The sequence below is a fragment of the Gorilla gorilla genome, chromosome 9 (genome assembly GCF_029281585.2).
Source record: "Gorilla gorilla gorilla isolate KB3781 chromosome 9, NHGRI_mGorGor1-v2.1_pri, whole genome shotgun sequence".
NCBI lineage: Eukaryota > Metazoa > Chordata > Mammalia > Primates > Hominidae > Gorilla > Gorilla gorilla.
Window position 1 is genome coordinate 99,086,485 of NC_073233.2, and position 22,162 is coordinate 99,108,646.

Consider the following 22,162-nt stretch of genomic DNA (forward strand, 5'->3'; position numbering starts at 1 on the left):
GTCTAACTTCTAGCATCATGTGTAATTGTGATGCATGCTTGCATGTGTGCATGCCTATGATAATTTCCATTATTCTATGTAATTTATTATAACATGATTTGATTATACAGCAACTAGTTACACAAGTCATTTAATGCCCTTGAAAATCTGTTGAATGTATACCATTCTGTTTGTAATTTTGTGTAGACTAATCATTGTCTTTAAGTTATATTAATGCTCTAAGCTGGACACCTGTAGTGAACTTGCTAACTGATAAAATTCTAAGGTATACATGGAAAGTAGCACATATTTGTACTTATTTATGAGTAAAACTGATTTTCACTGAAGAAAATATTACTCAAAAAAAATGACAAAACAGTGTAATAGAAATCTCAAAAATACCCTAATTTATGATTACTATTATGCTTCCTGGCTGACAATATAACTAAGATATGGTTTACAATTTTTCTTTCTTAAAAGATGTGTTAGAAGAACAGAAAGATGTGTCATATGTAACAGGCACACGATCAAGTTACCAGAGGTAGTTAGGGTTGAGCAACGAAACAGAAGAAACCATATCAGCAAACACAAAGCTAGGTCTTAAATAGAAAAGTAGGATGAATCTGTAGGAGAGACAACATTTTACCTATATCTTCAAGGTGTTTCGGCTGGATCTGATAATTAAATTGACAAGAGAAAGATGAACAGGAAAAAAGCCTACAAATTTATTTAAAGTAAATTTTATGTGACATAGCGGTCTTCCTCAAGTAAATGAAGAACCAAAGATGCAGTTAGAGTTGAAAGCTTATCTGCTGAATTAGAGAAATAGTAGTAAACTATGAAAATGTGACAAGGCAAAAGGGATTTGGCTAAGATAGTTAATTGGGTATAGATGTGGCAAGAAAGATAAGGCTTAATTTAACAAGATTTGTACAGATTTCCCTCAGCCCCAACTTTATGTCCTGGAAGATGAGAATGATACTAGAATGATACTTTCCTTCTGGTAGAAAAAAGACATTTTCATATGGGAATTTCATCTCCTGCTTTTAAGAAATAGCTCAAAGGTCACAGTGATCTTCTTGTACCTGCTGGTTTTTAAGTACCTTTAACTCAAAGTAGTCCATATGCCAGACTGGCATATCCGGGGTGGCATATGTTTAATTCTTTCAGATTCTTTTCTTTTAATATATAATAGAAAGAAAAAGGGAGTCCATGGTAGTGCCATCCTGTTACTCCTAATAAAATATATCTACTTTCTTTTATTCTAGAGATTTTCATTCTCAGGACTGGCATTCTTAGGATTCTGCTATTCAATCTATTTTAATTTTATCTTTTATGTTTGATATCTTCTACAATGCTGACCATTCTTTTTAAATAATCTTTATATCTTTGTCTCTTAATTGTAACTCCTAACCCAAGTGAGAAACTTATTACCACAATCAATCACCACTCAATACAAAACCTAGTACAGAACTAATGTAAAGCACTCACATTTGGAGTCATCTCAAAGATTAGAAACTTTCATTTCTTTTCTAACCTCTAGATGGATGCCGTTGGTTAGAGTGATCCATAGGCCAATAAGCTGTGGCCAGTGAACCATAGTTATATGATGCAAAATGAGAACAACTTTTCTTAGGTGTCAACAACTGCAGCCACTTTCTTCAAAAGGAAATTAGGAGTGCAGTAGACACTTAAGAGTCTCTTCAGTCTTTTTCTCTACACAAACAACACTTACCTATAACTGTTCCTCTCCATACTCACACTCTTTCCTGTTTATTCATTCAACAAAATGTATTCAGCAGTGTCTATTTGCCAAGCACTGAGCTGATTGCTGGAGCTATAGTACTAAAGAGTAATGATCCATTCCTTATCCTTATTAAGCTTACATTCTACCTGGAAGAACTGCTAAATATATAACTAATAACATAGTAGATTACTGGCTTACAATTATCCTACATTTTATAAAGAAGATATACATAATGTTAGGGTGGTGTATAAAAGAAGGATTATGAGGCATGTGAAAAAAATATTTTTCTATGAAAGAAATTTTTAAGGAGAGTTCTGAAGAGTGAGTAGGGCTTAGGTAGTAACATTTTTTAACAGAACCAGATAGGAGCAAAAACCCTATATAAGCAAGAATAGTTGAAAGAAAGAACTGTTGAAATACATACAAGAAAGAACAGGTGGAATACCAAAATCATGAAAAATAAAAGAGAGATAATAAAGAGAGACACAGAGTGCACAAAATGTATGTTTGTGTGCTTTGAACAAAGTTAGCATACAAGGAGCTGAGATGAAAGATGCTAGGTAATCAGAAGCCAGAATGCTTGGAGCCATCTAGATCTTGTTAATGTTAACATTGGATTTCTTTGAAACCAACAGTAAGCCTTGATACAACGTCAAATAGGGAAGAGACTTAAACACATCTATACTTTTTAGAAATCACTATGAGAAAATTAAGCATTCATACATTATTATTACTAATAAATGGTTTGTATTCAAATTGTTGTAATATTTTTTCAGAGATGTTATTTTTGATTATTATCCAACCCAGGAGCAGACATTGCTCTTACTAGCCATATCTTTATATTATCTTTTAATTTGGAACAATTCCTCAGCATTTCTTTCCTTTTTTGCCAATGATATTTTTGAAAAGCACAGACCAGTTATTTTTCAGAATGTCCTTCAATTTGGGTTTGCTCCATGTTTTCTCATGCTTAGGTTTAGGCAATCAATTTTTGACAAAATTGATGTTTCCTTCTTGGTGTTTTATGTTAGGAGAAACATGGTGGTGGGCTCTCTGGGTATTGGATGATGATGACTATTTGGTTATTTTGTCTATAAATAATTTTGTCTATAAACAAAAATTTTGTCTATAAATAAAATTATTTGAAACTTAATATATTCTTTTATATGTGTCCAAAGACTTACCATTTAACTCCTTTCTGTAGATCTATCTTTTCATTCTAAGGAATATTGTAATGTTTCTTTGTAGTGCAGATCTGCTGGTGACTAATTCCCTTAGTTTATGTCAGTTGAAATTATCTTTTTCTTGCTTATGTTTATGAAATATAATAGTACTGGTTAGAAAATTCTAGGTTGACAGGTCTTTGGATTTATTTTGGCACTTTAAAGATGGTCTTATATCATGCTCTGGCCTACATGGTTACTGATGAGTCAGCTTTCATTGTGTCATTATTCCTCTCTACGTATATTGCTTCTCTGGTTGCTTTCTAGGTATTTCTTTCTAACTATAATATATGTGTGTTGTCTTTTATCCTGAATTTTGTTGTATTTATCTTCTTTAAGATTTCCTGAAATTCTTGAACCCTTAAGTGTATATGGGGAGGAAGGAGGAGTGTTTAAATCAAATTCGAGAAAACTTCCCAAATTATTTATTCAAATATTTGTTCCTGACCTAATTTTTTTCTTTTACTTCAATTACAGCTATGAGTAAGCATAACTACATACAATATCTAGGGTTTTTTTTCTCCCAATTACTGAGACTCTTTATCTTTTCAATAAATGTATCTGCATTTCAGATTGGTAATTTTTATGGAACTGTCTTCAAGTTACCTAGTCCTTTCTTCTGCCATTTCAGATTTTCTGTTAAGCCTAGCTGGCAATCTTTTAAATTTTAGATATTGTACTTTTTAAATCTGAAACTTTATCATTATGTTTTCAAAATATGAGCTAAGTTTTTGTTTCTATTGAATGATTTTCTTTTGATGAGAGGCTACTTTTCTGGTTACTGTAAATAATTGCTATTTTATTTTTTTATCCTGGACAATGCTGTAATACATCCTAGGATGTCTGGAATCTTTCATCTTTATCTGAAGAATGTTGTTTTTGCTGATACCATCCTCTTAGTGAGCTGTTAACTTGGCTGGACTCAAACTTTCTACTCTGTCTCCCTAGATGTTACTTTCTACCAGGCTCCTGGGAGTTTTCTATGAATGCATTTTGGGACCATACATGTATTTAGTTGGAGGGTTATCCAAGTATTTAGCTGGAGAATATACATAGCTTATGATGAGGCTGCCCACTCTATGGCTCCTTTCTTTTTGCATTCTGTCTCTTTCTGGATTCTCAAGAAGCCCCAAACTCTGTTGTCTGACTACTTGAGCCACAGTCCCTGATTGGTATTAGTTGAATTCTAGCACCCCTGTTTGTCCTAGCACGACTTGAGTTCTAGCAAAGAACTTGTTTTAGGGTGTGTTCCAATGTAAAATGTCAATAAACAGATATCTTATTGAGTGCAGGTACTTCTTTCAGTGGTTGGTTGCTTTTGGCTTTTTTCTGCTTTTGAAAGTCCACCATTTTGAAAGTCATTTTTAATATTTTGTTTGTAGTTTTTGTCATACTTATCTGCAAGTAAGTCTGATGCAAGCTTGTTCTACAATTACCTGTAGCAGAATTGCAGATTTAAACTTCCAAAAAATCCCATCTAACTGTGATGTGGTAGATTTCAAAGGGGACCAGTAGTGAATACTGAAAGGTGTTAGGAGACTACTGAAAGAATCAATAAGAGAAGTGTCAGTAGCTTGGGCTAAAATTGTAGAATACATAATAAGAAGTTGACAGAATTCAAATATGTTTATTACATGTTATTGACAAGATTATTTCCTTCACATACCTAAATGAATTGATTCAGTAAGCATTTGCAGAAATGAAAGGACTAGTCACATTATATAAAGAAAGTCCTAGTTTTTGCAAAGTTTTAATCTTTGAAGGAAATATCTTGTTACCTAAGATTTATAATGGTATAAAATTTAGTATGCAACACTGTGTCCTATGTCACTCTAAAACAGGGAAAATAGATCATTGCCAACTCAACTTTAAGATGACATTGATTGTAAGTTGCATCCCAACGTTAGGGGTATTAAAACCTGTGGGGAGAAAAATGTCTCCTGGAATAAAGAAAATCCTGCATTTTACAAAATCTATTCTATAAAGGCTAGTGAAGACATTAACTTTTCTTTCTTCCTAGCAGAACTTTAGTTTTGTTCCAAAAACTTAAATTATGCATCCCTGTGACTCAGGAAAAGCTGATTTTGTTCATTTTATGTTAACTATGATGATTTAATCTCTCTTTCCAGGGATCGAGGCTTAATCTAGTGAACGTAAAACATTTCTCTGGAAACTCCTACTGATCTGGGGAATGGCTTAGAGTAAACTGAACCAATAAACTTAAAGGGAGACTAGTTTTTGATTGGAGGAGGAGTGTCACATCAGTTGAATGTGAGCTAGGAATTCTATTGCTCCAGTTGTAGCTAGCTAGCCATCTTGCAACCAGAAGGCAAACTGTTCTGAGGATCAAGTAAACACACATAGACAGGCAGAGCACAAAGAATCACAAAGTAATGGAGTCAGTATCCTGATCATACCAATACCTGAAGACCACCAGATTGCTGGGTTTATTGACAGTATGTTTATTTATTTGTAAGCCAGTTTAATTTAGAATTTTAATTATTGGCATCTGAAAGCACCCTAGCACATATGCTGTCGAAGTCAAAACCCAGCACCTCTATGTTCATGAATCACTGGTTTCTGAAATGTTTAACTGATACAGTATCTTTTCTCTTACTTTATCATTTCAGAAATTGAATCTGTCCTTTGCTTTCCTAGTAACTGTACCCAAACCTCATCCTAAATTTGCTGCTGCCACTCTCCTTCATTCTCCAACTAACTTTCTGTGACTGTAGCTGACTTATTGTCTTCCTCTGCTTCTCTGATCATTGTTGACAGTTAACTACTACATTTCCTTGGTCTTGGTCTAGACAATATTGTTCCACTGAAGTTAGTTATTATTTATACACTGACCATATAACATACTAATTATAAAAGAGAAAAAACCAGGTGAAGAATGACAGTGTGTTCTCATAGTTCCTTTTCTTTTTCTAGGGCTAGGTCCAGCAATTTAATATTCTTTGTGAGAAGAGTACCTTCAGATAATCTTTTCAGGACCTCAGAAAACATTTATCAATATTAAAACTTCTTTGTCAAAACTCTATTCCCTTTACTTACTCCACAATAGCATTTATTTCTGACTTAATTTCATTATTCACCCAAAAGTCACTCAGAAGCAGGTTATTTAGTTTTTATGTAATTGTATGATTTTGAGTGAATTTCTTAGTCTTGATTTTGAATTTGATTGTGCTATGGTCCAAGAGACTGTTTGTTATGATTTGAATTCTTTTGCATTTGCTGAGGAGTGTTTTCTTCTGATTATGCACTTGACTTTAGAGTAAGTGCCATGTAGCAACGAGAAAAATGTATATTCCCTTGTTTTGGGGTGGAGAATTCTGTAGATATCTATGAGGTCCATTTGATTCAGTTCTGGGTTCAAGTCTTAAATATCTTTGTTAATTTTCTCTCTTGATGATTTTTCTAATATTGTCAGTGGGGAGTGAAAGTCTCCCATTATTATTGTGTGGGAGTCTAAGTCTATTTGAAGATTTGTAAGAACTTGCCTTACGAATCTTTGTGCTCCTGTATTGGGTGTACCTTTGTCTTTGTTGGTTTAAACTCTATTTTGTCAGAAACTAGGATTGGAACCTCTTCTTTTTTCCTATTTTTCATTTGCTTGGTAGATTTTCCTCCATCCTTTTATTTTGAGCCTATATGTGTCATTCCATGTGAGATAGGTCTCTTGAAGACAGCATACCAATTGGTCTTGGTTCTTTATCCAACTCGCCATTTGGTGTCTTTTATTTGGGGGTATTTAGTCCATTTACATTTAAGGTTAGTATTAATATGTGAAAATTTCATCCTGTCATCATGATGTTAGCTGATTATTTTGCACACTTGTTTATGTGGTTGCTTTACAGTGTCACCTGTCTGTGTACTTCACTGTGTTTTTGTAGTGTCTGGTAATCGTCTTGTCTTTTCATTTTAGTGCTTCCTTCAGAAACTCTTGCAAGGCAGGTCTGGTGGTAACAAATTCCCTCAGCATTTGCTTGTCTGAAAGAATCTTATTTCTCCTTCGCTTATAAAGCTTAGTTTGGCCAGATACAAAATGTCAGGTTTGAACTTCCTTTTTAAAATAATATTGAATATTGATACCCCACTCTCCTTGGGGTTATAGGGTTTTAGCAGAGAGGTCCACTGTGTCTGATGAGCTTGCCTTTGTAGGTGACTTGGCCTTTATCTCTAGCTGCCTTTATCATTCTTTTATTTTGAACTTGGAGAATATTATAATTATATGTCTTGGGGATGATCTTCTCATGGAGTATTTTACTAGGGTTCTCTGCATTTCCTGAATTTGAATGTTGGCCTCTCTAGCTAGGTTGGAGAAGTTCTAACAGATGATATCCTGGAATATGTTTCCCAAGTTGCTTCCATTCTCCCCATCTCTTTCAAGTACACCAATCAGTCATAGATTCAGCCTCTTTACATAATCCCGCATTTCTCAGAGGTTTTCATTCTTTTTTCTTTGTTCGGTGTCTGCCTGACTTACTTTAGAAAGCCAGTCTTTGAGCACTGATATTCTTTCCTCCACTTGATCTACTCTTCTATTAATACTTTTGTGATTGCATTGTGAAGTTCTTGTAATATGTTTTTCTGTTCTATCAGGTCAGCTACATTATTCTCTATACTGTCTCTTTTGTCTGCCATCTTCTGCAATGTTTTATCATGATTTTTAGCTTACTTGCATTCCATTACAATGTACTTCTTTATCTCAGTGAATTTTCTTCCTATTCATATTCTGAATTCTACGTCTGTCATTTCAGCCATCTCAGCCTCAGCCTGGTTCTGAACCCTTGCTGGAGAGATGACATGGTCATGTGGAGGAAAGAAGATACTCTGGGCTTTTTGAGTTTTCAGTTTCCTTGAGCTGATTCTTTCTATCCTTAGGGGCTTACCCATCTTCAATCTTTGAGGTTGCTGACCTTTGAATGGGTCTTTTTTTTTTTTTTTTAAACAGTCTGGCCACTTTTTCACAGGGTTGCTGTGGTATGCTGGGGGTCCACTTGGAAGTATCACCCTCTACCTACCCCTTCATCTCAGGGTGGCCTAAAACCTTTGTCAGTCAGAGAACACCAGTGGGGGTAGCCAGAGACCCTGGTTGGGAGGCTCCACGCAGTGATGAGGAATGGGGTTGGGGACTCACTTATAAAAACAATTTGGATAGCTTCATCAGGTTTCTGTGCTGTGCTGGGGTACTGTTTTCAGCCCCAGTTGGCTTAGACTCTCCAAATCCCGGAGGGTGGAACTGCTAAGTTGCCCAAACAGCAGAGATGGTGGCCCACCCCTCCCTCTGGGATTTCTGCCCAGGGAGTTTTTAAATCTTTGTAGGCCAGAGAACATCTTTGGGGGTGGCTGGAGGCCCAGGTTTGCAGGTTTCTTCCAGTGAGGAGAAATGGGATCAGGGACCTGCTTAAATAAGTGGTGTGGTCATGCTTTCATAGAGCAGCTGTGCTATGCTGGGGTACTGCTCTGCCCCTGGTTGGCTTGGGCTCTCCAGAGCCTGGAGACTGGAAGAGCTAACTCTCCCAAACAGCAAAGATGGTGGCATGCCCCTCTCTCTGGGAGTGCTGTCCCTGGGACTTTTCAAATATCTATCAGCAGTAGAACACCAGCAGAAGTGGCTGGAGGTCCCAGTTGGAAGGTCCTGCCCAGTGAGGAGGAATAAATGTGGGGCCTACTTTAAAGAGCAAGCTAGCCACATTTTGGTAGAGCAGCTATGCTGTGCTGGAGGATCCTTTCCACTCCTGATCGGTTTGGACTCTCCAAAGCCTATAGGCTAGAATGGCTAAGTTGCCCAAACAGTGACTGAGCTCTGTCCCAGGTAGGGGCAACACTGCTACTGGTGGCTGGCTGCAACTCCAAGCCAGTTGGTCGTGTCCTGTGAGACAGACCTATGTCACATGGAAGCGGGGCCTGCAGAACATTGCTGCTTGCCCACCTGGATTCAGCCTCTTTCCTCGGGGTATGTATGGAGGTCTAACCTCACACTTTGCTGGAGTTGCTATTACCTTTTCTTGGAAGCCCAGAAAGCCAGAGTATCTAAAGCTCCTGGGTCTCTACATGTGCCTGAGCAGCTGCTCTGTGTGACTGCACACAGCTCTGTGTGTCAGACTAGAAGCCCTTATGGAGTGGGTTCATGAGGGGATCTTATGACCCAAGTGATGCAAAGGTCCGTGGGAGAAGCGTGGTTTCCTGGGGTCGCACGTTTACCCACCACTTCCTTGGGTGGAGAAGGTTCCCTTGTCTCAATGTTACTTCCTGGATTCTGATGTTACCTGATCCATGGGTTATACTCTAAAACTACTTTTTCTTAATGGCATACATGTATTATGCAATTTCTTTATGGCAGAGGACATTTAAAAGTTCAGAGTTTTGAAACTCATAATTTTTGTTTATTTCCCTCAAAGCTGTCTCTAATATAAATTATAAATGGCTATCTTAAAAAATAAAACCCCAAGTATTCTAAGTATTCTGCCTTACTGCTGTGTTGTCTCTTTGCTGAACAATAAAGATAAAAATGCCTTAGCTATTATTGGAATGGGGAGGAGGGGCCACTATGTAATTCAAAGTATAGAAAAATACACATTTATTATTGTAAAAAAGTAAAAAAGTACTATGTCTCTGTACCAGTCTTTATTCCCAGTTGTTCTTTTTACCCTCAGTATTTCTTCTTGTAGTAAATTTATAGTAACTTTTGTACTCATACATACACACACACACACACATCTATATAAAATCATCTATGATTACATTTATCTCCCAAAACCACGACTTTCATCTAGTTATTTAACTGCTTTTTTCTTCCCCATTTTCTAGAAAAAAGTCCAAAATCTTTAGTTTGGCATTCAAGTCCTGAGATACATTATCTCAATGTACATTCCTGTCCTAATTTCTCATAAGTTTTCTGTAAATAAATATTTATCTATCTTACAACCACCTATTCACTGTCCTTCTCCATTTATCTAAAAGTTGCTAAACTTGAAAATACCTCTTAAACCCTTTTCTCTGAAAAGGGTTTACATCCACTGAAAGATGATCTCTTTCCACTAGAAACAATGATAATGTTCTCCTGCATCACAACTATATCTCTTAGCTGTAGTTACATCTTGACTATTTCTGTTGCACTATTAATTGTCAATGTTTTCACAGTTTGTAAAGATAAAAATTCTCTGAATTGCATGGCCCAGGCCTTCTCTCATCTCATTGTCTACAGCAGTGGTCCCCAGCCTTTTGGCACCAGGGACTGGTTTCATGGAAGACAATTTTTCCAAGGAGGGAAGGCAGAGGGGGTTGTTTCTGGATAAAACTCTTCTATCTCAGATAATCAGGCATTAGTTCTCATAAAGAGCACTTGACCTAGAGGCCTTACATGTGAGTTCAAAATAGGGTTCATGCTCCTATGAGAATCAAATGCCACCACTGATCTGACAGGAGGTGGAGCTCAGTTGTAATGCTCCTTTGTCTGCCGCACACCTCCTGCTGTACAGCCTGGTTCCTAACTGGCCATGGACCAGTACCCATCCACAGCCCAGGGGTTGGGGACCCCTGGTCTATAACATCCTTTGCACTGAGTGCCCAGTCATATAATTGCTATTTAATAGATTTGTCTGAGTCCTTGGTGAAGTTTACTACAACCTAACTAGAGAAACTTCATTTTTGTTCCAATTATTTTGGCCATTCAGTAAATCCTTTGAGATAAATAATTCCACTTTAAATCTGTGATATTTGAAAATAGAAAAAAGAATTTATAGTCAGTAAAATCATTATTTCATGTCATCCCAATGCAATGAAAACACCAAAAATAAGAGAAGAAAGAAAATATATATATCCATCTCTCAAAATTTCTAAAGAAAAAGACCAGTAAATTTTTACTAGTCATCTATAACTGAGGCCAAAAATATCTGCAAAGGATAAAATGTTTATATTCTGTTTGGAGAGTCTATTTAATCCCATATATCCTGATAATAACAATAACAGCCGAAAGAAAACCAATCTATAACAGCTATTTCAATTCTGAAATTTGTTGTGCTACCAGATCTTCAAGGTTATTAGCAAAATATTAATTGAATTTTATTTATTTATTATTATTATTATTTTTTTTTTGAGATGGAGTCTTGCTCTGTCACCCAGGCTGGAGTGCAGTGGCACAATCTCGGCTCACTGCAACCTCCACCTCCTGGGTTCATGCCATTCTCCTGCCTCAGCCTCCCGAGTTGCTGGGACTACAGACTCCCACCACCACGCCCAGCTATTTTTTGTATTTTTAGTAGAGATGGGGTTTCACTGTGTTGGTCAGGATGGTCTCGGTCTTCTGACCTTGTGATCCGCCCGTCTCAGCCTCCCAACGTGCTGGGATTACAGGCGTGAGCCACCGCGCCTGGCCTGAATTTTATTTAATAATTCATCATTCATATATTTTATTACATACTCATGGAACAATTTTGTTCTTTTCAGAAATAATGTTAAAGAGTCCAAAGATCAAGCTCTGGAAAAAGTCACATATATTATAACTGTGGAAATTATAAAATACTAATCAAAGCTTTTTCCTATGAGAGATTCAAGTCTAAACAATTCTCATAAACATTTTTATTTCATATATTAAATTCATAAGTCATAAATATGCAATATCATATAGTTTCAAAATAGTAAAGTTAATTTTAACTATGTTAACTAAACACACACAAATAAATGCAAGCTATGTCAATCATTGTAAATTTGCAGCCCTGGGTTTGTTATCATTGAATGTTTTATGATTATTGGCTGGAATATTTATATAAAAAAATCATACCTAGCTAATCATTAGGGTAATGTACTTATGCATCATAAAATCAATAGACACAAATGATAGGAGTCAATTTAAATATATTGAATTGGGGGTAATTTAAGTGTATCCAAAAGGAGGTATCTTAATATCTAAATATGTTAAGTCAGAGGTTCTTAAGAATATCCAAAAACATTAACCAATTACTTATTCACTTCCTGACAACTTAAAAACTTCTCAGCCTGGCTTCTCTTTCAAGTCTTCTTTCTTCTCAATGTATGCTACACAACATGTGCTAAAATTCCAGCACATTAGACATGTTCCAAACTTTTCCCACTGCTTTACAGGAAACAAATTCCTTATGTTATGGAATTTAAGATATTCTCTAATATGATCTTTAATGTAAATTCCAGACTTATCACCACCTTTACCATTGCACAACTCCAAGATGGACTTTTGTGCATTCCTTTTTTTTTCCCACTTCTTTTTTAAGTAATTCTCTAGCTTCAAACTTAATTCTAATATATAATCAAGTAATATCCCTCTCCTCCTGACTTTCCCTTCAATAACACCTCGAATATACTTAGTGCATTAATTTTTCATAAAATTAAAGAAGCAATTTATCAAGTTCCCAAAATAAAAACTGTTAAAATTTGTTTGGAATTTTATTAAATTTAAAAGTTGATCTTTTGATGATTAATATCTGTAAAATATTAATTCCTGTTATCCATGATGGTACATGGAAAACAAATAGGGATTTGTTTTCTTTAATATCTCATCATGAAATGTTTTATTTCTTCCTGCAGAAGTGTTATAGTTTATTAAATATGTTTTTGGATATTATGTTACTACTGTACAAAATATCTTTTCTTTAATATTCAGCAGTTGGTGTAAAAATATGCTGTTACTGTATAAAAATGTATCATTTTTATATTTTAATCTTATCTCCAGCCAGCTTGCTAAATGCTCTTATTACATTTAATAATATATGTATGTATTCTTTTAAATTTTCTAATTGAGAGGTCATAACATCTATAGCTACATTAGCTTCTGTTTCCTTCTAATACTTATGCCTTTAATCATAGCCTAGGACTCCTCACACAATGTTGAATAGAATAGTGATAACATCTGTCTTAACCAGGGTTAATCCAGAACAAAACAAGGATTTTAATTGTGGAAAAAATTTCAGGGAAGATAGGCAGAAAGCTAATGAGAGTAAAATATGTAAGGAGAGGAAGGCAATACAGAGGGTACTTCCGATTTTTGATTGCTCTCCTTCATGATAAATGAGGCCACTTGCATCATCAAGGTTATGTAAGATACTGTGTAGACTGAATTTCGCAACTCTTCACTTGAGAAAAGAAAGAGGGGAGAATTTATTCACTGGCTCCTGTCTCACCCTGGTCAAGAATTGTCCATCAGGTATTAATTCACCTTCCCAGACCACATATGTATAAAAATCAGTTAGATTTCCCTTGTCTCTTAAGTCATGCTTTTAGAAACATCCAAGGCCGAAAGCGAAAATGCGAGGTGTAACCGAAGCAAAGTGCTAGCAGTTTACACCTTAATGAAGCTGAATGCCACGAATATGACTTGAGTAAAAGGAGAGCCAAAAGGATGTGGGGCATGGAATAAGTAGCTAATATAATGGACATTTTTGTCTTAAAAGAAGATGTCTCTAATTTAGGATGATGGCTGCTCATGGTTTTTTTATACCCTTTATTATATTAAGAAAATCATCTTATATTATTAATTTGGTAATAATCTTCCTTGCAAATGGGTTTTAATTTTTTAAACTGCATGTATAGAGAATATTATATTATTTTCCCTTTAAATTAATCAATTTGTTGGACTGAATTTCTGGATTGTCTAATACTATATTGTCTTTTCATACCTGGAATAACACCAATATGGTTGTGGTGTAATATTTTTTCTGTATATTGTTGTGTTTGATTTCTTAATATGTTATTTTTTTTTTTGCATCTATCATCATAAGTGAAATAGACATGCAATTGTTCTTTCTTACATAGTTTTCTCTAGTTTTTGTACCAGGTTGATGAGGCCTCATAGAGGACATTGGAAAATATTCCTCCTTTAAAATTTCATGTCAGAGACTGAATAAACTTGGTATCATGTGCTTGAACACTTACAAGAACTCATCTTTAAAACCTTCTGAGCCTAGTGTTTGCTTGTGGGATTATTTTAAGCACTGTTTCAATTACTTGAATGCTTATATTATTCATGCTGTTTTTTTCTCCTTGAATTAATTCTAGTAAGATATATTTTCTGCAAATTTCAATTTAATCAAAAGTATTCAAAATTATTGGCAAAAGTATTGGCATATTACTTCTAGTGTTACAACTTTTATTCCTATCATTCTATATGTATATCTTTTTCTCTCAATTACTGTTGACAAAAGTTTGTCTCCCTTTAATTCTTTTTTCAAACAACTACTTAGGCTTTAGTGATCTCAGTAGTATTGGTTTATATTTTAATGAATTTTGCTAGATTTTTACTTCACTTGCTAATTTCTTTAAGTTTTATTTTTATTTTTCTACTTTATTATGATGGGCATTTAGCTTATATATTTAGAAGTTTTCTAATTTTCTAAAAAAACTAAGTAGGCTATACATGTGTTTTGTAAAGCATTGGTTTGTTGTATCCTACTAGCTTTGATATATAATGTTTTCATTAAAATTCAGTTCTAGTCATTCCTTAGTATAATTTCTTCTTTATACCATGAATTATTTAGCAATGTTTTTATATTATTCAAATGTGTGATATTTTAAAAATGTATATTTTTGTCATTAACTTCTAATTTATATTGTGATCAAAGATTATAATCTTTATGATACCTGCCTTTGAAATTTTCTAAGGCTTTGCAAGTGTCTGTGAAAAATGTCTTTCATTAATTGTTACACATAGAATATATATATATATATATATATATATTCCATGAATTTATTGATTATGGGCAAGTTTACTGATTTTGTTGTAAATATTTATATACCCCTTTTCATTTATATTTTTAACCGTTAGTAAACGACAGATGTGTGTTCAATCTACTGATAAAATTTTGGATTTATGAAATTATTTTTGTATTTCTCTCAGCTTATGCATCATATATTTCAAAATTACTTCATTACTAATAGCTATAAATTCTTGGTAAATTGAAATTGCATCATTAGATAGTGACACTACCCTATATCATTATCTTAACTGTATTTTATCTAATATCAGTATGGCAATTTCCTTGTGCTAGTATATGAAATGAAATGAAAAACATGTGTTAAATGTCTTTATCTCTTTGAATTTTTGCTTATCCTCATGTTTTAAGTGTCTTTTGTAATCAGCATATAGCAAAATTTTGGATGTTATTCTCAGTCTGTCAGAATTTGTCTTTGAACTGTTAAGGTTGTCCATATTTATTTATTGTAACTATTGATTTATTTAGAACTGTTACTGTCTTATTTTTGTATTATATCCTATTTTTGCAATGTCTATTTTAATTATTTCTTTTTTAAATTGATAACTGTATACCTCTTTTAATAAAATAGAAATCTCTTTTTACATGTCTTGGTCTTTCTCACTTCCACTCCTGATTTAAGTATTACATGCAAAAATTTAATGAGTTTCTCAGTTACAATACTTCTGATACTGTACATTTCTAATATGGTTTTTATCATGTTCTCATATTGAAATTACAGTTTGAAATTGTTTTTTTTTCACCTAAATATCTTGTTATTTTGATCTGTGAACTCATTTTCCTCAGGAATATTAGCTTCTTTTTTTCTTCTTCAGGCAGTGAGAGTTAAGGAAGACCGAAACCCCAGTATTTGTCAGACTGATAAATCCAGAAGATGTGGAGTAGAAAAGCCCAAGGGTAGAGCCGTCTAAGAAAACCAGATTCAATCATTCCTTTTCTTATAAAACAAACACTTTTATCAATTATTTATCCTTCTCAGCCCAAGAAGTATTCATTAAGTACTTGGAATATAGTTCCTAATCTTTAGTTTTGAAAGGGAAAAGATGGGAAATGGAGAAGCAATTGACTGAAGTCAGTAAGCCCTAGGGATTCTTTGATAGTTATTCCTAATACACCTGGACCCAGCTCTGTGGCACAGGCATTATTCGCCTCCAGGAAATGTCCTGGAAAAAGTAAGAGCATAACTCCAATAATCCTCACTGTACTTAAACCTCAGCAGTGCTTGATTGCCTCCTGTCACAGGTCAAAGCTACTTCTCCCTACACACCAATTTAAAACCTCCAGTCTCCCAGGGGTTTGTCAGTTTTCTCCCTTTTCCCTACTGATTCCTCTGAAGCTGAACTTGGGAGTGGAAGCCAGCAGCCATGCTAGTTCAACCACTTAGTCAAACTTGAACCCATATTCACTTTTCTTTGAGATGCTGTGTAGCATTATGATTTCCTCTGTTTACAGGGAAGATGTTTACACTTCATGTTTTCCTATTATCCTATCATGCCCAAGAAAGCCCATTAACTTTCCCATCTTTTTTTCTACATTTAACATCTCACATTTATATGACTCACCAGGCCCTGTAGTAGTATGCTGATGAACACTCTCTGGAAAAACAACAACAACAAAAGCCTGACTTTTTGCATTTGCAGATCTCCATAGCTTATATACTGTTATCAAGGTTGATTTTAAGCTACCAACAATTTAGTAACTGGCTGGCAACATTAGAGGAACCTTCGGTATTTGCATAGAAATAAAGTTCATATGGGTGGAGAGGTCAAGATGTGTTTTCTTTAGAATCATTTTCCTTGACATTTTTCTCCTGATGGTCCAACACTGTGTATTGTTCTCCTGCAACAGGGCTAAATATAGGTGACACAGATGCAAATATTGCTCAAAGCAAAGATATTTCCTAGCTTCATCACCATAAATTCACAATAAATATCAGATGACAAAATCTACTATATTCATTGTCTAGAGCTGCTGTGAAAAAGTAACACAAATTTGGTACTGTAAAACAACAGAAATTTATTATCTTGCAGTTACGGAGAACTCTAAAATCTAGGTGTTATCAGGGCCCTGGCTCTCTCTGATGCTATGGGTAGAAGGCTTTCTTGCCTTTTCCTAGCTTCTGATGGTGGCAGGTGTTCACTGCTTGCAGCTGCATCACTGCAATCTTTGTCTCCATCGTCACCTGGCATTCTCCCTGTATGTCTCCACATCATCTTATAAGGACATCAGTCATATTGAATTAAGGGTCCAGCCTCCACCAGTAGATCCAATTTTAGCTTAACTAATTACATCTACAATGATTCTACTTTTAAATAAGGTCATATTTTGACATACTGAGGCACAGGAATATTATATTTTTGAAGACAAAAACCTACAACATCTAGTTTAACGTCCTTTTCATGATCTTTTTGGGTCATGTAGTATATGTTTCTCAGCACTGATTGCCCAAATTATCTGAGGAATTTATAAAATATACACACTTGGGTCATACAACAGAGCAATGAAATTAAAATTTCTCTGAATGGGGCTAGGACACCTCTATTTGTAAGAACACCCCTAGGTGATTATGATGCCCAAGTGCATGTAACAATACTGACAGAATGAGACAAAAGACCCCTTCATGGCCCTGCCCGGTCCCCCAAACATGAAAATAAAGAAAAATATTTAGTTCCTTCAAAGGAAATTCCAGAAACTTAGCTCACCTTAAGAAGCAAATAAGGACCTTGATAAGTCAGAAGGTAACAGTAGTAAAAAACAATAGCCAAGGAAGCTGAAATCACGGGGATGCTTGGTTCTTCTAAAAAAAAAGTGAAGATAACGTCGTAACATGTAGCTCTCAGTTGTTTTTCAGAAACCCAGACACCCACAGACTTGGCCTGCTGTCACATAGACCTCAGATAAGGGGAAACTGTGGACTGAACTTTGGCTGCCATTCCTTGTTCTAAATGTCTTCCTAAGAAGCCTGAAGAAAGTCATACCATGAGCTGGAGCTAACGTTCTTTTCTACTGACCCCAAATTTTTAAGCAAAGCTTCTCTTCCTTAACCAATCGCAAATCAGAAAATCTTTGAATCTACCTATGTCCTATAAGCCTCTGCTTTCCGATACCCTGGCCTTTTAAGCCAAAACCAATATGTAACCTCCGTACATTGATTTACAATTTTGCCTGTAACTTTTTTTTTTTTTTTTTTCCAATTTACCCCTGCTTTTAGAAACCCTTACCTACAAGGCATCAGCGAGTTTGGGACTTAAGCATTTGCTGCCTGATCCTCCTTGCTTGGGCCCTGCAGACCAACACCTTCCTTTCTACAGCTGCAAACCTTGCTGTACATATCTGGTTCTACTGTGCCAGGTGAGTGGACCCCAGTTCAGCTCTTTAACAAGAAGGCACATATGAAATCCAATTAATCCCAGTCATGGCTACCAGTAGGTAATGCCTTAATGGATATATTATCAACTCCTATTCTACTGATTTGTGGCTTAGCATACACAGTACTACCCCCAACTTGTCTTTAGTTCTTATATGTATGAAAAACTATATCTTCAATTAAATTGATATAATTATCAATATAGTTATATATGTGCACACACACATATACCCACTTCTTCTAGAATGTAACCTTCAAGAGGCCAGGAATTTTTATCTGTTGTGCTCTGTACTAGAAAGTTCCACACCAACGGGGAGATGGAAAGTGGTGGAAGTGAACAGCCTCCATGGGAAGGATTATCACTAGCATCGTTTAGAAATCTGGATACATGAGGATGATAAAAAAAAGACTGACAATTGACTTCAATATTCTTTTTAAATTACCTCATGACAATGCATATCTTATCTTTTACTTCCACCTATTCTCGCATTTGCCACTGACTCCTGGCACATCATAGGTGCTCTATAAATGATCATTAACTGGGTCAATAAATGAATATAAGGTGTTCAATAAATACTTGGTGAAAGGGTGGAAGGACGGATACAGAGATGAAAGAAAGGGTAAATGAATAAATATATCTTCACCCACCTAAGTAAAAGAGTGAAAGAGTAAACCCCTTCAACATACTTTGGCACTGTTCTTTAGACTCAGGGACTCTGATGTCTGATCCCATAAGCAAAGTTATGACTGGCTTTGGTAAGAGAAAAAAAAATCTCTAAACATGATAGTCCATAGGAAACTGCTCCATCCAACCCAGAAGTAAGATCAAAGTATTAATACCAACTAAATGCAGGTAAAAGACACAGGAGGGAAAAAATTAATATCCAGTATAAAAAAAGTAATAAAAGGCAAAAGCAAAAGCTAACCGTGATCCTGAATACACATAGGAATGAAGTCATAGGATATCTTTTTTCTTCAAGAAAAAAGAAAACACATAAAAAAGAATAAATGAGAAAGGGCAAATGTTATAAATAGTGGCAAACGTAGGAAAATGAAAGCAAGGGAAATGGAATATCATGGTGAAGGAGAGGAAGAAATAGAATCCTCAAGGAAGGAATAAAGCAAGCTAGCAAAGAAGCAGATTGTTGGCCTCTGATTGTATTTCATTTATAACTGTTCTTACATTTTATTATATTTCTCTGGCTGCAGTCCCACATCTCTTTATGTCTGAAGGAAGGGGGTGGCAGAAAAATGTTGCTCTGGAGACTTGAGATTTATTGCCTCATACACTTAGTGTTAGGCTGATTTTTTTTTTAAATTACATGCCACTGTCATGTTCAAAATAAAACTTAAGATAGACTGCATGCCATGTATCATTGTAAGGATTGCTTTTATTCAGAGTGAAAAACTAATGAAATTCAGTTAAATCCTAAGCAAATCAGAAACCACTAAGGTAGATACCAGCTTCTATACTTTTTTTATTTTATCATAACTTGTGCCTCCAATGAATGATATGGAATTGAATGGGTGATTTCCTGAATTAAGAACACATTGCATGAAAAATATGTAGATATTGCCACAGAAAGCCTAGGTTTTTGAATCTAGACAGACCTAGATTTATATCCCAGTGAACGTGGACAAGTTACTTAAACTATCTAAGCCTCAGTTTCCTTAGGTGTAAACATACATATTAATAGTAATTCTCTCATTATGGTTTTCCTGATGATTATATACTATAAAGTGTAAAAAGTTTTTAGCATAGTAGCTGGTAAGTATTCAAAATAATGAGTAATTTTATCATTAAATCATGAACTTTTTCTTCATTTTAGTATTTGTTTCAAGAAAAAGTAATCAAATCTTAATGTTAATAAATTTACATTCAGAGTTAAATTAGCTAATGAAAGGAAATATGTAATTAGTAACTTCCTCTATGCTCCATAGTTACTTGGAAGAGAAAGTATATTCACTATATTTTCCCATTTTCCGTATTCTTGATGCTCTAACATTTGGTGCTATGATTCCCAGAGAAACTACCCCCCCGCCAGGGCTAGCTAATTCCTAGAATTAGGAAAGAACTACCCTGCAAGGGCTGCTTGGAATTACAAACTAACCAATCAAACCCCCACCGCCCCCCCTCCCCCACCCCGCCAGCCCTCTCCTTTATCACAGTTTCACATGTCAAGCCAATATTTCCCCTGCCCCAAGTCACCCTTGGGCCAGATACCAGAAAAGTCAGAACCACCCCTATAACTTACAACCCTCTGAAATAATTCAAACAGCCTAATTTTAAACTTTAGCATATCAACCCTGCCTTGTCATTTCTTCCTGTAAAAGCCCCAATAAAGGTTCTGGGCCATGTTCTCCCCTCTTGCTCCTTTGTCTCCTGAATGACCCTCTTCCTTCCCCTGTGACCCTTCATGGTGTGCCTCCTGCTTCCAGGGGTCTGTCAGTATAAACTTCTTCCTTTATGACAATCATTTTTATGTGTGCATGTCTTACTTGCTTAAAACAAATGCTCGGTACATTTTAATGCAGAAATTAAAATATGCTTGTTCATCACTGTCTCATTCAGATAACCATTGCTCCAAAATTATTCCCTTGTTTTGAAATTCATTCTATCATCTTATAACACCTTGTCTCCAACCTAAGATAAATCCAGTAGCTGCCAATGTTGACAGCCTTGTCCTAGCTTCTTCAATAACCTATGGTTTACACACCTTGTTTACACTAATCTTCCACTATTTTCCTTGACAAATTCCATCTCCTACTTAGTATTCTTTTTAAGTCTGTTGACATTTCTTTCTACGTTCCCATCTTAGAAACTTCATCTCTATTTTAGCTACCCAGTAGAGAGCTTCAACTCAAATCATCATGCAGTCTTATTCAGTTTTCAAGTTTTGGAAACTTAAAATCCTCTACTCTGAAAACCAGTTCTTATACTGTATCTTCTTCAAATTCTTTCTTCTAGTGAGAACTTCCTCTTATACTCTGATTACTTGTCCTTTCTCACTTTTCTTATAGTAAATATTTACCACTCTTTGGCTTTCTATTCTTCGTTATACACTTGAATTTCATGATCAGTCATGTTATTGATGTACATCTCAAAATACCATATTCATCTATCCAAAAATCTACCAGTCTTGATGCTTTAAAAAAGCCTCACTGCCTGTTGTTTAACCCTTAATTCTGAGCTTCCAAGTATTTTTATTGATCTAATTTGTACCAAATTAAAGAGCCGCTTCAACTGTGCTTTACTGTAACTGAGTAATTATTTATTATTTTTTGTTAGCTCTCTTGTTTACACAGTAACTGACTCGAAACTTTTCCATACACTGCAAACTCCAAGTCAAATTTGCACCTCCTTTATCCTCAGTAGTAGTCAATGTCTCATAATCTATCAAGGCAAGACTTCTAAAGCTACCATCTTCAATCTCTCTTTTTCTAGATGATAGTCAGACAGACAGATATAAATTATAAATTATCTTATTTTTCTTCTGATCTAGATAAAGTTTTCCCCCCAGTCTCTCAAAATCCACACTCCAATTTAATCCACTTCCCTCACCCTCCCATGAAACCAGCATACCATCTAAGACCCTTTCAGTGGCAAGTGGTTAGAAACTCAAATTAAAATTACAAGAATGTATAGTTACATTTAAGTGAAAAATCCCACAAGTAAAATTGGCTTTAGGAACGGCTAGGTATAAAGGATCAAATGCTACCATGGGGACTGTGTTTTCCCCCACTTTCCTCTTGTGCATTCTGCTGCACTGACTTAATTCTCAGTTTCCAGATACAGGTAATAAGAAACTTCAGTATCACTTCAATCCATCATGAGATCTATGGGAAGAATAAGAATCTATTCCCTTGTTGGCACAAAAAACAAAACAAAACAAAAACTCTGAAATAGTCTCTCAATATCTCTGATACAATAGTCTTTCAATCATATAACGTTTCTAAATCAATCTCTCTCTCCAGTTGAAGGAAGTGCTTAAATTGATCAGATCTGAATTCAGGAAGCCTAGAATTAAGGAAGGTGAGTGAGCAAGGGAGTATGAAGTCAATTGCACCACGGTCACATAGACCAAGAAGAGAGGGTTAA

The 22,162-nt window shown here is 35.3% G+C and overlaps 1 long non-coding RNA gene across 1 annotated transcript in view; it reads left to right on the top strand.

Annotated features, from left to right (window-relative positions):
* LOC129525351 (uncharacterized) overlaps positions 1-22,162 on the top strand; it is a 69,876-nt gene that overhangs the window by 17,145 nt on the left and 30,569 nt on the right. The window contains exon 4 of the long non-coding RNA XR_008669603.2: positions 17,908-18,047. This is a non-coding gene — a long non-coding RNA (uncharacterized lncRNA). The remainder of the gene's footprint in view (positions 1-17,907; positions 18,048-22,162) is intronic.